Source organism: Pituophis catenifer, unplaced genomic scaffold (genome assembly GCF_029215685.1).
Source record: "Pituophis catenifer annectens isolate HBS135680 unplaced genomic scaffold, rPitCat1.0.hap2 SCAF_8, whole genome shotgun sequence".
NCBI lineage: Eukaryota > Metazoa > Chordata > Lepidosauria > Squamata > Colubridae > Pituophis > Pituophis catenifer.
In genome coordinates, this window is record NW_027256888.1 from 51293605 (window position 1) to 51311123 (window position 17519).

A 17519-nucleotide genomic window follows, 5' to 3' on the forward strand; every position below is an offset into this window, starting at 1 on the left:
ATCCAATAAATTTAATATTTCTAAATATTGAGGAAGACCTTTAGGTTTTGCTCTAAGGCAGGGGTGTCAAACTCATGATGACATGTTGTTGTCATGTGATGTATTGCAACTTTTCCCCCCCTTTGCTAAACCAGGGGTGGGCGTGGCCAGTGCATGACGCATCTGGCCTGCGGGCCACGAGTTTGACACCCCTGCTCTAAGGGCTTCAATCACAATAGATAAAACAGCAGATTTCTTTTTCCATAAGGAAGTCCCATTACTTCATACTTTTTTTAACTTACTTTTTCTCAATCCTAGCATTACCCAATAATGCTACATTACTATCCTGTGTAGCAATATCTATGAACCAGACTTTCTTCTTTTCAATGTCTGTTATATCATGCATGTTATCAACAAGATGTCTATCTGTTTGAATTTTAAAGTCCCATAACCTACTCATTTTCCAAAACCATCTCAACTTGATATTCCCAGTAACTTTTCCTATATTTAAATCAAAACCTCTGGAAAAATTTCCAATGAATAATTTTGGCACCTGGGTCAAAAATTTTGCCAAATTTTACTTCAGCCACTAATCAAAGGATCAATTGTTCCTTTTTAAAAAAAAATTATAAAGTTGACATTGGATGTTATTTGTTACATGCTGAATTTTCTCATCATGCAATTAGTTGGCAATTCTTGAGACACTAAAATAAAGCCTTAAGGGGTTTTTTTTTCTTTAACACCCCTGATTTTAATCAGCTCCAAGAGTGGATTTTATTGGCTTTCCTTTCTATATTGAGAATAATACTTTCCTTTCAATTATTGATCATCCACTGGGTTGTTTTTCCAATTTAGAAAATGGTTTTCAATTGTTTCTTTTCTTTACTTGTTACTTTTAAGAGTTATTCTTGATTGACTTCCTTCAGCAATGGTTGTCGGGTTTTCTTAATGCAGTAATTCAACCCATGATTTCTTTCTTGCAGTTTGTTTCACCTGTAGGAATCCTCTGTCCCCTCTTATTCTTAGCAGATACAGCCAATCAATATCAATTTGAGTGTAAAATATGGTGTATTGTCATTAGTTTTCTTGTATTCTGATCCAGGTTCCATCTGGGTTCAAAATTATTCCTGCTGTTCATGGAATAACACAGACTGCCCAGTTATTCACTGCTTTAATGATATATCCACCCTTTAGTGAGGATTTCAAATTTTTGTGAACTCATTTGATGTATTTGGTAGAAGTGCTTCCAAATATTCTGAGAAATTTCTCAGGATAGCTATATCAAAAAAATCGATGGCCTTACTATAATCTATCCAAGAAATAAACACATTTCTTATTATTGTTATTGGTTCGTCACGCTGGACACTTATCAATCTATTGAGTCCTTCCCAAAGACTTGGGATAGGCAGTTGTTGATGTTTGATAGTGTTAAAGCAGGGCTGTCAAACTCCCGACCCGCCACGGGAGGCAGCCTCACCCATGCCTGGTTTAGCAAAGGAAAAAAAGTCCCGATATGTCACATGGTGACGACATGAGTTTGACATCCCTGTGTTAAAGCTTTCATTGCAGGATGTAAATTGTTCCAAATAAAGCTGCCTTTTGCAATTGATTGATAGTGATTTTGTCAATGCTGATGGTATTCAAGTGGTGCTCCAGTTGTTTCCAGTGTGACCCAAGGCACCTACTATCATGGGTATTACTTTGCCTTCTTCTGCCACAGCTGTTCTATTTCTATCTGCAGCTCTTTTTATGTTATTATCTTTCTAGTTCTTTCTATTCTATTTTGCTATTTCCAGGAACTGCCATGTCCAATGTCCAGATTTATTTTTGTCTTTCTAGTTGTTAAGTCTGGGTTATTTTGTGGCAGATGCATGTCTATTTGTATTCCCAGGAGACTTTAGCTTTTTCATTTTCTATTACTTTTTCTATTTGATAATCCCACCAGTTCTTGCTTGCCAGGAAATAGTATTTCTTACAGAGTTTCCAATGTACCATTGTTGCTACTTTACCACACTATTGTTTGTAGTCAGTCTATGCAACCCTTCAGTCTATGCAACCCTCTTGCAGCAGCTAACTAGGTTGTCCACTGGTTTTTCAGCATCTCTGCAGAGATGGCCTGCTGCTGTCTTCTCAATTCTGGCTTTGTATGCATTTGTTATTTTTAAATATATTGGCCATGTAATATTTTGTCTCTCCATGTATCTTTTCAATTCTTCATTTGATCTTTCTTGTAGGCTACTTTGGTATTTCTAGTATTCAGAAAGCTTTCCTGTTGTATTAGCTTCAGCTTCATTGTCTTTCATATAGATAATCTTCCAATGCCTTTTCTTCTTCAACCATCTGATGTACTTGCAATATTCTACACCCAGGTATTTTCCTTGGTAAGTAGAGTCTGTCAACATTTCTGAGAGGATGAAAGCAGGGGTGAAATCCAGCAGGTTCTGACAGGCTCTGGAGAACTGGTAGCAGAAATTTTGAGCAGTTTGAGCAGAGGAGAACTGGCAAATACCACCTCTGGCTGGCCCCAGAATGGGGAGGGAATTGGGATTTTGAAGTATCCTTCCCCTGGAGTGGGGTGGGAATGAAGATTTTGCAGTATCCTTCCCCTGCCATGCCCACCAAGCCACACCACGCCCACCAAGCCACGCCCACAGAACCGGTAGTAAAAAAACTTGGATTTCACCACTGGATGAAAGGCATGATTTTTGACATTATTTTTCTAGTCTTCCTATCCAGGGCTTTTAGTTTGCATGCTTTAAGTCCACTATTCTATCTATATATCTGATGTTTGGAATTGCCCAGGTATTAATTCCCTTGATAGTATTTTCTCCACTGACTTTGGAATTTAAGATTTTCTTTATCCTCTTGATGTATTCTCTCATAAAAATATGGTAAGATATAAATTACAGAAGCCCAGACTGGCTCAGTTGTTGCCTACCTCAACAAGGACCCTGCTATATGTTGGAGTTCCTGGACATCTGGTGAAAGATGACCCACAGGTCTCAAAACTCTTGACTGAGCAATCAGAGCCAGGAATTGCAGACGTACTGGAAGAAAAGGTGTTTACTGCAAATATACAAAGATAGAAAGCAAAGCAAAAGGTAAAGGTAAAGGTTCCCCTTGCACATATGTGCTAGTCGTTCCCGACTCTAGGGGGCGGTGCTCATCTCTGTTTCAAAGCTGAAGAGCCAGCACTGTCTGAAGATGTCTCTGTGGTCATGTGGCTGGCATGACTAAATACCAAAGGCACATGGAACGCTGTTACCTTTCCACCAAAGTGGTCCCTATTTTTTCTACTTGCATTTTTACATGCTTTCAAACTACTAGGTTGGCAAAAGCTGGGACAAGTAACGGGAGCTCACTCCATTATGCGGCATTAGGGATTCGAACCACTGAACTGCCGACCTTTCTGATCGACAAGCACAGCATCTTAGCCAATAGTAATCTGTTATTAAAGATCAAGTCTAACAAGAATACAACAAGAATACAACAAGTTTTGAAAAAACAACATCCAGAATCAGAAATAACAAAAAAAGGCTAGATCAACATCAATTTATAATACAAAATAAAGTATTCACAGAATTAGAAGTATTGCAAAGGTCTATTCAGGGCAAAGAAAACAAAGCCTTGGCAGAAGACTATAGAGACAAATCAGGAGGAGTTGGCACTAGAGGAAGGCAGCACAGCTATTGAGTTGTTTTCATTCCCAAACCAGGCATCCTCTCTTCTGCCTCAGAAAGAATAAAGCTCTCTAACTAAAGTAGAAGAACAGAGAATCTAGAATAACACAAAACAACAGAATAAGATTGGCTGCATTGAAGATTGTTACAAAGAAACATCTACAGTAGAATAAGCATTAAAAGATGCCAATATTGTAATATCAAACATAAGCACCAGCTCACTGTAAGAAACAAAGCATCTAATGGCTGCCCTCCTTCAGGCAGCCGAACAGGAGAAAGATGGGCAGCCAAGTGGCGGGGGGGAGAGAAGGCGGTGGTTGTTGCTGCTCCCTAGCTCGCTCGTGCCTCACCAGTCCCACTATGTCAACAGGTGCAGGAGCTCGAAACGGAGATTCAGTGGGGTGGGGTGGGGCTGCAAGGCAGAAGGCTGCCTTAAGTCCAGGGAAGGGACTGCAGCCTGGGGGCTCCGTCTGAAGGAGCTGCATAATTCGGGCAGTGCCCTGAAAATGCTGTGGAGCTGCTGCCTTGCAGGACAGGGCGGGGCACTGTTCTCCCTGCCGAACAGCCCCAGTAAATGAGGCACATCATTGGGGGTCTCTACCCCTGGCAGCCCTTGGGTGGCAACATCACTGCCACTCGGCAGACCCATGCAGCCTGAAGGAGGCGAAGAGGCCAGTTAGATAGGCGTGTTCCTCTCGCACACCACTGAGGCTGTCAGCAGCTTGCACAAGTCCATTAGGATACAAGTGGGGAAAGCCAGATCGCCATCAGAGCCCCAGCTTCCCAGGCCCAGCAGAGATGGGGGGAAGGAGGAACGCAATCCCAGCTTTCCCCACTTAAGGTGGCCGCAGCCTAATGAACCTGCACAACTTTAAGAGGTTGCAGAAAAAAAATGCTTTTAAAAGCCTCTGCCGATCAGGCAACTCAGCTGGGATCCCAGAGGCTTTTAAAGGCATTTTTTTTTCTACAACCTCCTCGGATGAAGAGGCTGCAGAAAAAAATGCTTTTAGAAGCCTCTGACAATCCCAACAAAGCTACAGCCAAAGAGGTTGTAGAAAAAAATCTTTTAAAAGAGAGAAAAAGCCTCTGATGATCACGCAGCTTAGCTGGGCATGGGGGGCCAGGGATTTTTGCTACTGGTTCTCCAAACCACCCACCAGCCTGGGGCGACCCAGTCCGAACCAGGAGCATTTCACCCCTGGCCTTGTCTCAGCCACATGGGATGAGCAGGTGTGTGATCCATATCATGTGCCTCACCCACCCCTGCCCCTCTGCCTGCTGACATACCTTGCCTGTTTCTTGGAGGACCAGCTGCGGAGTCCCAGCTGCCAGACAGGGACCTTGCAGTCCCTGGCTGTCCCCCAGGCCTTCTGTCAACCGCAGCAGGTGAGGCACTTCTTCCTCAGGACCCTGGCAGCCAGGAAAAGCCAGCCATGTGAGGACTGGGTGGGAGTGGTGGGGCGGGGGCAGGACAGGGTGCGGGCCTGAATCCCACCACTGTGCGGGCTGGATACATTGTGTCAGCGGGCCGTACCCAGCCCGTGGGCCATAGTTTGAGGACCCCTGCTGTAGGGGAACAAAATATTAACTCCTAATTGACAAAATGATTTGGAAACCTACAAAAGAGGGAGGACCAACTGAAATGTAGTATGAATTGCTTACAAAAAGACATTCGACTGCCTGGAGGTATTATTATTATTATTATTATTATTATTATTATTATTATTATTATTATTATTATTTTCAAAATCAACTTGTCAATCAATAACTGGTTCTTTGTTTCCCTCAACTTTTTGGAACATGCTTTATGTCCACAAAGAGAAAATAATTCTTTTTCAGATAGTTATAAATTTGATTTACAGTTATGCTGATAAATAGTTTCTATGTTATTGGCAAGCAGTTATGGGTCTGTAGTTTCCAGGATCCATTTCCCTTCATCTTTCACTTCTGAATTAGGAATGTCCTTCCAGTTAACCAGTCTTCATTTTCCAATGCTTCCAAAACCCTGTTCAGCTGGTCTGCCAATCTTGAGTGCAGATTTGCCAGTAATTTTAGCCAGAATTCATGGAGCTCATCTGGTCTAGGAGCACTCCAGGTTATTACCTTGTTTGATTGCTTTCATACCAGTTCCTCAGCTACCCTAATGTCTTTCACGCTGGGTACTTTCATTGCATTTGAATTTACATCATCCCTTGTTGTATTCATATTGTGCGTCCTGTTGTTTTCTCACAAACTTGTCCAAGATTTTAAGACTTTTTCTTTGTCAGGTTTTTCATTATTTGTGCTTAATTTTTTTCCCTTTTTAAAGGTTTCATAGAATTGATGCTGATTTACTCTAAACTTCAAATTCTGCAGGAATTGAATTATTTAATTGCCACATATATTATTATCACTATGCCGGTAAAAACTTAATACTCAAAACCTATGCTGGCTGGAGAATTCTGAGAATTGAAGTCCACAAGTTTTAAAGCTGCCAAGTTTGAAGACCTCTGCTTTAAGGAGTACAAAAGTAGGGAACTACCCTTTATATTTGCTTGAGTCTATTGAGGGTCCCCCAGAATATACTTTTCTTTCAAAACTGGATTTTTTTTCTAACAGAGGTGTTGAAAATAGAACAATGAAAAAGAACAAGAACAAGAAAAGCTACCTTGACTCTTCTTAGCAACATAAAAGTAATATACAGGGTGCCTTTATGAATTCATCAGCAAGCTATCAAGCATTGCATTCAGCATCTAAAGATGCTGCTGTAATTAACAAGAAAAAGAAAAGAAAAAGTATTAAAATGTTGCATAAATGGAAGTTTTTCACTAAAAGCAACCCAGGCTAGATTTTGTTCCATTTTATGTGAAAGGGAAACAAATCAATGCTGCCAAATGGAAGGGAATAAAATCAATTTGGGGGGGGATACATTTTCAAGGCATTAAAATGTTTAAAAGTAAAAATAATGTTTAAAGTCTCAGAATAATTACCTGAATGCATTCTATTAAATCAAAGTTCAGGGCTGTTTTGGCTGGTATGATATTAGCTATTGCCCAGCATTTTAAATGAAATTGCACTTTTTATTTTTAAGTTTGCTCATGTAATGGATTAAAACTTGAATTTTGCAAAGCATGATTTATGATTTACAGACGCAACATTTCGGGTTATAAACATTTTAAAAAGTAAACATCTAGCTAGCTTTTATTTCATCAATGGTCTTCCATAATCACTTTAAAATAAAGGGGGAAAATGCTAGTAAGCCATTTTTTAGCAGAAAGGTCCTTGCTGATAGTTCTGGAAAGGAGTTAAAGGTTGCAATTTGCAAAAAATTGGTTTTCTTTATTGATTTGCATTTTGAGAAGGCAGACTATCATTTTTGACTTCAAATCTCAAACAAAAGTAATTTTTTGTTCACATTTTTTTCTCTTTTGGGGCACTTTATGTCTTGGTAGGAAAAAACAAATCAACAAAACCACAGTTAATGGCAACACAAAGATGCTAAAGAAAAGAGGATCCTTTGTCATCTTTTCCTACAACTATGTATTAAATCTTACCCACTGTCTTAATGGTACCAGCCTCTTCTCCTGAATATCAAGTACTTGGTAATTGTATACATAAGAAATAGTGTTGCGTTTTGATTAACCTAAATTAGAATGATATTTCAACAAATAAATAAATATGTTTGATAAACAACAAATAAATATATATTTGTAACTTTGGAAATGATACAAATTTCGAATCATGAAAACAAATCCTTTGTGTATATATCTAAGACTGACTTACGCAACTTTATGTATTATGTTCTACTGAATATTAACTCCCAGAATTTATAAGCAACATTGATTTCCATTGGGAATTCCAGGAATTATTGTGCAATCTAGAAGATATGTACTATACTAAGGAAGGCTGATGTAAATTTTAAGCCCTCCTTCAGCTAAAAATGTACACTGTATAATGTCGATAGACTTCAATTTCTCTTTATTCATTCAGGAAATTTCTACCTGCATATCCCAGAAGTAAAAATGGGGGGTGGGGGGTGGGACGGACCTGCTCCATGTCATTTGGCTTAAATGTTGTTATCTATGAGAATCTAAAAAGCATGGTTGTTAGGAGTAGTTCATGCCTTCTGGATCTCCTCCCTACCTCCCCCCCACCCCCAAATTCTGGCAAGCTATCTCACAAGAATTGCACTGGAGTGAGAAGGCTATAGCTCTATAAACTGGAATACAGGTGAAATGTTATTGTTGCTTGCCATAACTTTTTGTTATGGTTTTATGTTTTATGTTTTTGTGAGCCATCGAGGGTTATGATATGATATGTAAGATGGGTAGCCAGATTAGTCTAATAAATAAATAAATAAAATCAGCTAAAGGGCAAGGAAAATGTCATACACTACCATTTCATATGTGCATTAATGTAGCGTGTGCATTCAAAATGATGAGACTTTCAATGTTACATATAAAATGTTTAAATAAATAAATATTTAGTAACTTGAAAAGTTTTACTATTCTATTGCTAATCTGCTAATAATAAAGGCAAAGAAGCAGACAGAGAAGAAATGGCAATAAACATTAGAAAAGGCATAAGATATGATATGTGAATCCATAAGCACACATTTAGGGCTAAATCTCTGGCCCTAACCAACAGCAATTGGAATCAGATGAACAGAACTACTGAGCAATCCATACATCTCATTGCCAATTTCCCTAGCCTGACCAGAAAGATGCGTGATTGATGATATTAAAAGCTATTCACAGATCTATGACACTCAGAATGGATACAACATCGTCATCCTGAGCCTATCAGGGATTACCCACAAGCACAACAGTGTTGTGTCAATCCTATATCTCAGCTGGAAACCTGAATGTAATGGATCAAATAATCTGCTTCCTCCAGAGTCTTTTGAAGCTGCATGGCTACCACCTTCTCAACAACTTTTCCCCAAAAGTTGAATATTGAAAGAAAATTTTCATTATTTTCAGGTCCAGTCATGTCACCTCCCAGGAGACTGTGATAAATCAGAAAAGTCATGAATCTAATGGACAGGTGATAAAATTCAACAACACAAATTGCTTACTTGAAATACGAACAAGACCTTGGGAGATGTAGGTTCAGTTATATTTACTGTGAATGGCATGCTCATTATTAGAGTATAAATCAGACACAGAATTATTCCAAAGAAATCCAACATAACTCTATATTTGACTGAATTTGATACTCTAATAATGACCTAGATCTCAAAATTACATTTCCCTTTACAGATTACATTTAATCTATCAATTAGCTTTTAGAAAAGTTAAACATTTCAAGTATAATCATAAATAATGCTAACATGCCAATGTTTGGAACGGCACCAGTTCCTATTAGTACATCAATTGTTTTGAAATCAGGCTAAAAAGCCCTAAAAATAAGTTAAAATATAATTAAGGGTGGAAAAAAAAGCTGCCATTTTGTAGGCTTTTAAAAATGTGCTTCCACATGCTTTTATAAATAATTAAATATTTTAAGAAGACTAATAGTAGACTCACCTCTCCAATACTGGCTATTGTCCCACCACATTAGTTTTGTTGCATAAGACAACTGCTTTTTAAAAGGTTTCTAAACGATGTGGTTACGAAATACAACACATTATCCAATGGTTATTGAACAACATCTGCTCATTTCCACTCTCCAGGCTAGTGAAATTACTTGATCCTTTTTTATAACATCTTCATTCGTAGTTATAAAAAGATGAAAGGACTCTTTGTTCTGCCCCAGCTATGGATGCCAAAGAACACAGCACGCACAAAGTCTGAACAAAACTTCATTTACTCAAATAACACAGTTTTAGCAAATGCCGGCTGTTAATAAGCATTCTTAACAGCCTGCCACAATTCCACAGATAAGATAGTCAGAGTCTTACTGGAGTTGGCAGAAAGCCCATAAGCCAGGTTGCAGAGAAATCCCAACGCAATGATTAGCGAAGTAAAGTTGTTTCCTGCAGCTTGTTTCCTCCTGCTTGTTGCAAGCTGCGTTCTTTCTTAAATAGGCTAAGGGAGTGGCCAATTAGCCCCAAGCCTTACTCTCGAGGAGACCTCCTCCTGAAGAACCACTCCTGCCTTTTGGCAGCTCTGCGTGCCCGTGCATTGAGAAGAGGCTCCTCCTCTTCATCCTCTGCACTTAAAGGAGCCTCTGGAGGTTCTGAAGGCCCCTGACTGAATCCCTGCCTCTAGCACCACATCTTCTTCAGCCTCCTCGCTGTCTGACTCGAGCACCGGCTGCACTGGCTGCTGGTGCAGCACTACACCAGCTTCCTCGTCATCGGGATCAACAACAATCTGTGCAGGCCACTGGCAGACCACAACATTCTTCTTCACCCGTTCAGGTTGCACATACTTTACCCATGTTGTGGCTCCGTCCTCCAAGCCTATCTTATCGGAGGAAGAAGGCTCCGAACATAAAGAAGAGGAGACGGCCAGGCCTCCCTCTCCAGGACCCTCCTCTCTGGCAATGCCTCAGGTGTCTCCCGAAGGAGAAGAGATTAGCCAGGAGCCAGATGTTTCCGAGCCGTCGGATAGTGACGAAGAAACATTGTGGTTGGATCCATGCCAGCGTCGGAGAGACAAATGAGCGCAGCAGAAAAGGAGGCGTGCCAGAGATTAAGCTGAGTCACTGGACCACACCCCACAGGCTATAAAAGTGGTGGCCATTCGGACTCTGTGAGGGACAAAGCTAAATCTCTGGTGAGTCACTTTGCACCTTTGGTCACAATGCCTATTTGTTGTGGATTTAATTACAAACTGGACTATTCAAACTATGTGTATTTTTGTCTGCGTTATCGGAGTAAAAGTTATTGGCAGGCAGCTACGGAGTTGCTGCCAAGTTCCTTATCACTGACATTGAGTGTTTGAAGAGTTTATTTAACCCTCGGCTGGCTGGTTGGGTGCATGTGTGGGACGGGGACAGAACAATCCATACTTTATTTCTAAATTCTAGGCATTCTTTCCTAAACAAACTAATAAATTGTGAGTTCACTGAGAGCAACACAGAGTTGCAGTTTGTCAGCAGAAAAAAGGCCCAGAAACTTGTGAATGAGATTTCACAGAACCAGGGCTGTAGAACAACTTAGTTTACGTAGGTAAAACCTGGCTAGAAAGAATATGCACATAAAAGCCTACAAAAAAGGAAAAAAGACACATTGTACCTTTACAGGGAGGATATCTGAGAAGTGGGTGTGGCTCACTGATGACGCCTTAATAGGCAGAAATAGCTATCTGAGTCTCCCAGAGAGCAACACAGAGTTGCAGTTTGTCAGCAGAAAAAAGGCCCAGAAACTTGTGAATGAGATTTCACAGAACCAGGGCTACTTAGTTTACGTAGGTAAAACCTGGCTAGAAAGAATATGCATATATATATATATATATATATATATATATATATATATATATATATATATATATATATATATATATATATAAATGAGGCTTGGGAGTTTGGAAATTGATGTAATTTTTTTCTATGTCTATTAATACAATTTACAGTTAAAATATGTTTACTTGCATAAATGTAATTTATATAAATCTAGGTAATTTGAAATTTATGGTAATTTTTGTGTTTTGGATTTGATTTTAAGGTATTCTCTCTATCTATGTGTGTTTCTAATGTTATATTTCTGACATTTGCCAATTGAATTACCTACGTACCAGAGAAAGATAAATTGGTATTTTGGTGTGTTGTTATTTGATATCATGCTAATAATACTGAGCAGGTGTATATGTTGCACAAATTCACAACAGTCTTGTGGCACAGCAATTATCAAGGATATTTTGTTCAAATATTCACTTAGTTATGACGCTTATTGGGCAATTTGAGGCAAATTACCATAATATCTAAATAGTTTGTGATTATATTGACTAAATTATTATAATTTTGGAAAGAATTTTCCAAATTTTCCAATTTTCTTACTTGGAAAGAATACTATATATATAATAATTATATAATATTTATATAATTTTATAGTATAATTTAAATTTATTAATTTAATTAATTAAATAAATAAATTTATTATAGTATAATTTAATTTATTTAAATAGCTGCTATTTTTTAAATAATTAATTTTTAATTAGGAAGTTTATATATCTGTTTATCTCATGAATGTGATTCTGGGTGGTATACAAGAAAAAACAAAGCAACCAAAACACATCTTAAATAACAAATTATTATTATTTTAATAAGTGAAAGCAGTAAACCATGCTTGTTTTCACCAACTGTAAGTACATAAGACATAACACATTTCAAATGTAGTTATACAGGAAATACAAATCCATATTTGGAGGGAGATAAATTATGAGGCCTATACAGCATTTCAGATATCATTCCAAGAACTGGCTTTGGAATTTGTGGAGATATAAAAAACTGCAACTAAAACAGCTGAGGTTTTTCTTGGGATTACAATTTTCAGGAAAGATGTGACTGCTTCAAAGAGTTCGCAGATGGGTACTATGATTGCAGCCAGTACACATTAAAGCAACGTTTTTGGAATTAAATACAAAGCACTATAGAACACTACAAATTCCACTACCATTTCAAAATAATATTATTTTTCATTCAGTTTTCTAAACACATTAACATAAGGATGCTGTCAACATCAATAAATAAGAATCTTGAAGACACTGGAAATCTTTAAAACTAGGATATGTTCCTTCATGTGTTGGTAAATATTATTAATGCATTTTCACATAAATTGGAGCTTACATATTCAAGATGATTGAAAAGGAATCTATAAGATTATTATCCATGTCATATGACAACCTGTTGCACTGGTTTACAGGAAGTTTCTACTGACATCTAGCTTGAATCTATTTAGACTAGAATAGAATAGAATAGAATAGAATAGAATAGAATAGAATAGAATAGAATAGAATAGAATAGAATAGAAGCTGGAAGGGACCTTGGAGGTCTTCTAGTGCAGGCCCCTGCTCAAGCAGGAGAATCTATACCATTTCAGATACTGTAAGTGACTGTCAAATCTCTTCTTAAAAACCTCCAGTAATAAAGGCAAGCTGTTCCACTGGTTAATTGTCCTCAATTTCCTTAATTCCAGGTTGTTTTTCTCTTTGATTAGTTTCCAGCCATTGTTTCTTGTCCTGCCCTCCTGCCTTGGAAAATAATTTGACCCCCTCTTCTTTGTGGAAAATACTGCTGTCATGTCACCCCTAATTCTTATTTTCTTTAGACTAACCAGACCCAAAACCTGCAGCCATTCTTCATGTGGTTTAGGCTCCAGGCCTCTGATCATCTTAGTTGCTCTTCTCTGAACTTTTTCCAAAGTCTGAACAACCTTTTTATAGTATGGTAACCAAACTTGGTTGCAGTATTCCAGGTGTGATCTTACTACGTTTTTATAAAGTGGCACTAATACTTCACATGATCTTGATTCTATGCCTCTGTTTATACAACCCAGGATTGTATTATTTTGGCAGCTGCTGCACACCGCAGGCTCTTATTTAATAGATCATACACTAGGACTCCAAGGTCTCTCTCACAGTTACTGTTTTTGTGCTGGGTCTCACCTAATCTGTACTTATACCAGGGGTGAATTGTAAAATTTGTTACTACCAGTTCTGTGGACGTGGCTTGGTGGTGGTGGGGGGTTAATGGGTAGGCGTGGCCAACTTTTTTTTTTAACTTTTCGAAGCATTTTTTCTAATGCTTTGAAAAGCCTCTGCCGATCAGGCAACTCAGCTGGGATCGTCGGACACTTTTCAAAGCATTTTTTTTACCACCTCTTTGGCCAAGAGGTTGCAGAAAAAAATGCTTTGAAAAACCTCTGACAATCCCAGCTGAGCCGCACGATCATCAGACACTTTTTTTTTTACTTTTAAAAGTATTTTTTCGTTGGAAGAGGTTGTAGAAAAAATGCTTTTAAAGGTTTTTTTAAAAAAGCATCTGATGATCGTGCGGCTCAGCTGGGCATGGTGGGGGCGCGCAGGGATTTTTGCTACTGGTTTTCCGAACCACCTGCCGCCATCGCTACCGGATCAGGTGATCCGGTCAGAACCGGGAGCATTTCACCCCTGACTTATACCTTTGATTTTTCCTGCCTAAGTGTAAAACTTTGCTTTTCTTCATATTAAAATTCATTTTGTTGGATAGGGCCCATTGTTCAAGTTTGTCAAGATCTTTTTGGATCCTGAGCGTGTCTTCAGGGGTCTTGGCTATTCTTGCCAGTTTAGTATCATCTGAAAATTTGATGAGTTCCCCTTCTATTCCCTCATCTAAGTCATTGATGAATTTATTGAAGACTACTGGGCCTAAATAGACCCTTGTGGTACCCCACTGCTTACTTCCATGTGGAGGTAGTACCATTAAGGACTACTCATTGAGTACAGTTAGTCAGCTACAAATCCATCTGGTGGTGATGTTGTCTATTCCACATTTTTATAGCTTACCAAGAAGTAGATTGTGGTCTACTTTGTCAAATCCCTTACTGAAATCTAAATAAACTATGTCCACAGCATTTCTCTGATCTAAGCATGAAATAACATTGGTTTGGCATGATGTGTTGTTAACAAACCTGTGCTGGCTACTAGTTATAACTTTATTTGCTTCTAATTATAAACTTCCGGTTTGCGAGCCTCGGCGACGGCGGTGTTTCTTTAAAGACCGCCAGCCCCGCCGCCTGTAGAGCCGCCCCGCGATCGAGGAGCGGCTCGAAAACTCCAAAATCTTGAAGATTGAAGGAGAAGAGATAGCAGGGTACAGGTTGAGCCCCTGTAACCCCCCAGGGAACTGTTTCTGGGGAGGAAACAGGCGTGGCTCCCTTCCAACCTGCTGAAACTCCGGGCGGCGTGGGACGTTTCTGCTAATTAGCAGAACAAGCCGGCAGCAGCAAACTCTTAAAGCGAAAGGAACTAATTTTAACAAACAACGGAAATATCAACTTGAATCCAGAAACTTGAAAACTGCAAGTATCAGTGCTTTGTTGACTTTCTAATTTAAAAGAGAAAGTGAGTGAGTGAAAGTGATTTGAAAAAAAATGGCGCTCAGCATTTGAGTTAACGAGCTAATGAAAGTGGATTTGTGAAGCCTTCCTGCTTTGTTACAAAGTTATAAAGCTGCTACAAAGTTGCTCTATCTAAAGAAAAAATTTCTTTTTCTAAAATTTGACTTTGTTTTACTTCAGCTTCACTTGATTAAATCTGGGGGACTTTTTTAGAAGCTTTTGTGGAAGAGGGAAAGGAAAAAGAACTTCCCTCTTTAGAAAAATTAGCTTACGTGGCACAATGGCTTCAAAGAAGCAGGAAGGGAAGGCATCAGGGGGGGGATCCCCCACACATAAACATCAAACGCAACTTCCCCCTGCTCAACAGTTACAAACTCAGAAAAAAGAAATTGATGTGGGAGATTTAAAAGACTTTATTTCTAAAACTTTGGATGAAAAATTTCAAGAATCTCAACAGGAAATAGATCATAAACTTCAAAAATCACATGAGGAATTCCTGCAGGAAATTAATGAAGTTAAAGATATGGTGAAGCAGAATCAAAATATGGTGACCAAAAAAATATCAGAAGTGGCGTCTGGCCTGGCAAATTTTATTGGGAAAGTTGATTTTAAAGTTGAAGAACTCAAATTAGAAGTTAATGTTAGGATGAAAGATAATGACTATAAAATTGAAGAAGCTGATAATAAAATGCAGAGAATTGAAGATGAGATTGTCATGATACAATTCCGGGCGATGGAATTTGCCATACGGCTTCGGGGAATTCGAGAGGAGGAGAGACAGGACTTGAGACAAGTTTGCTCTGAAGCCCTGGCTAAGATCTTACAAGTTAATCCTGATCTGGTATTTCACAAAATAGATAAAATTTACAGAGTGAACTCTTGGGTGGCCAGACAAAGACAACTGCCTAGAGATGTGGTCATATATTTTACTGAGAGAGAAATTAGAAATGAAATCCTCCAAAAATCTTTTCACACCTCTGTACAAGTGGGGGGCTCACGACTTGTAATTTTTAAAGAATTACCTCCTAAAATGCTGAAAGCTAGAAAAGAATTTGGTTTTCTTGTTAAGGAATTGAAAGACTTACAGATACCCTTCCGGTGGGATGCGCCAGCGGGGATAATTTTTAGATATAAGGGAGAAGGATATCGATTGAATACTGTGGAGAAGGCACAACATTTTTATAGTACTATTCTTAAGGAAAGAACACCATCTCCACGTACATCTACAGTTTTGGAGATTAAGGAGAGTGAAGAGAGGCAATTGGAAGAACAGCCCAAGCAGGAATTAGAAAATGTGCAAGGTGCAGAAGGAGGTTTTCTGAGTGAGCCCTTGCTGGATTCTTCTCCAATTTTGGATTTGATTCAGTTGACTGAAGTTAAAGATCAACGTATAACTAGAGCTCAATCCAAATTACTTAAACAAAAGCAACAACAACAACAGGAAAGACAAGACAAGAAGGCAGCAAAGAGTACCCCACAAGAGAGTGGAGCTATGGGAGGAGCAAGATCGAAGCTCTTGGATGAACTTCAAATATTTTGCTCTGCGCTCCAGAAACAGGCCGATGACCCTTAAGTGTTTATCTTGGAATGTTAATGGGTTGAATTCAGCACAGAAAAGGAAGAAACTATTTACATATTTGAAACAATTTAATAATGATATAATATGTTTACAAGAAACGCATATTACAACTCAAGATCAGAAATATCTGATAAACTCAAAATTAGGAGTACATTATATATCTTCAACTTCGCAGAAAAAGAATGGTGTGGTTATTTATGTAAATAAAAAATTAACAGCAAAAGTTATAGAAGTAGATCAAGATGGTAGGTTTGTAGCAATTGAATTGCTTACAGCAAATGGTCAAATTCTTTTGATTGGAATTTATGCTCCCAACCAACAACAGGATTGTTTTTACAAGATGTTACATACTAAAATAGTGCAATGGGACTATAGATCTATTTTATTTATGGGAGATTGGAATGGAGTAATTGATTCTAAATTAGACAAAAAGAGCTTGGCAAAGTCTAGAATTAGACTACCGCAGACTTTTTTTGATTTGAAAGAAGATATGGAATTAAAAGATGTTTGGAGAATACATAATCCAAATGAATTGGATTACACTTTCTTTTCCGATAGACATAGATCCTTTTCTAGGATTGATTTTATCCTGTTGTCAAATGATCTACTTATTAAGACAAAAAGAACAAAGATTTTTCCAAGAACTTTGACTGACCATAGCCCTGTATGGATAGAAATTGAGATGGATAAGGTTGAGAGACGTTCTTGGAGATTAAATGAGAATTTGTTTAGATATGAAAAAAATACAATAGAACTTAAAAAGCATTTGAAAGAATTTTTTGAGATAAATTTGAATAAAGGTACCCCAATTGAAATTGTTTGGGACGCTAGTAAAGCTTATATGAGAGGGGTACTTATCTACATGAATTCTAAACATAGACTGTTCCGACAAAAGAAAAGATCTGAGTTGGAAATGGAAATAAAGAATAAGGAACAATTACTTATTAAAAACCCAACAGATGAAAGAATACGAAGTGCTATAAAACTTTTGAAAGACCAATTTCAAATGCTTATGGCGGAACAAGTTGCAACAAGTTTACAATACGCGAAGCATAATACATTTTGCAATGCCAATAAACCAGGCAGATGGTTGGCTTACACACTGAGGAAAAAACAAAGTATACGGACTATTGATAGTATTAACATTGGAGGGAAAGAAATTTTTCAACAAAAATTAATTAAAGAAGCTTTTGTGGATTATTATACTAAATTATATGCCAAAGAAGAGGTGCAGAATGGACTTATAGAAAAATATTTAAAGGATAAGAGAGTTACAAAAATTACTGATCAACAAAAGGAAAGAATGAATTATCCTATA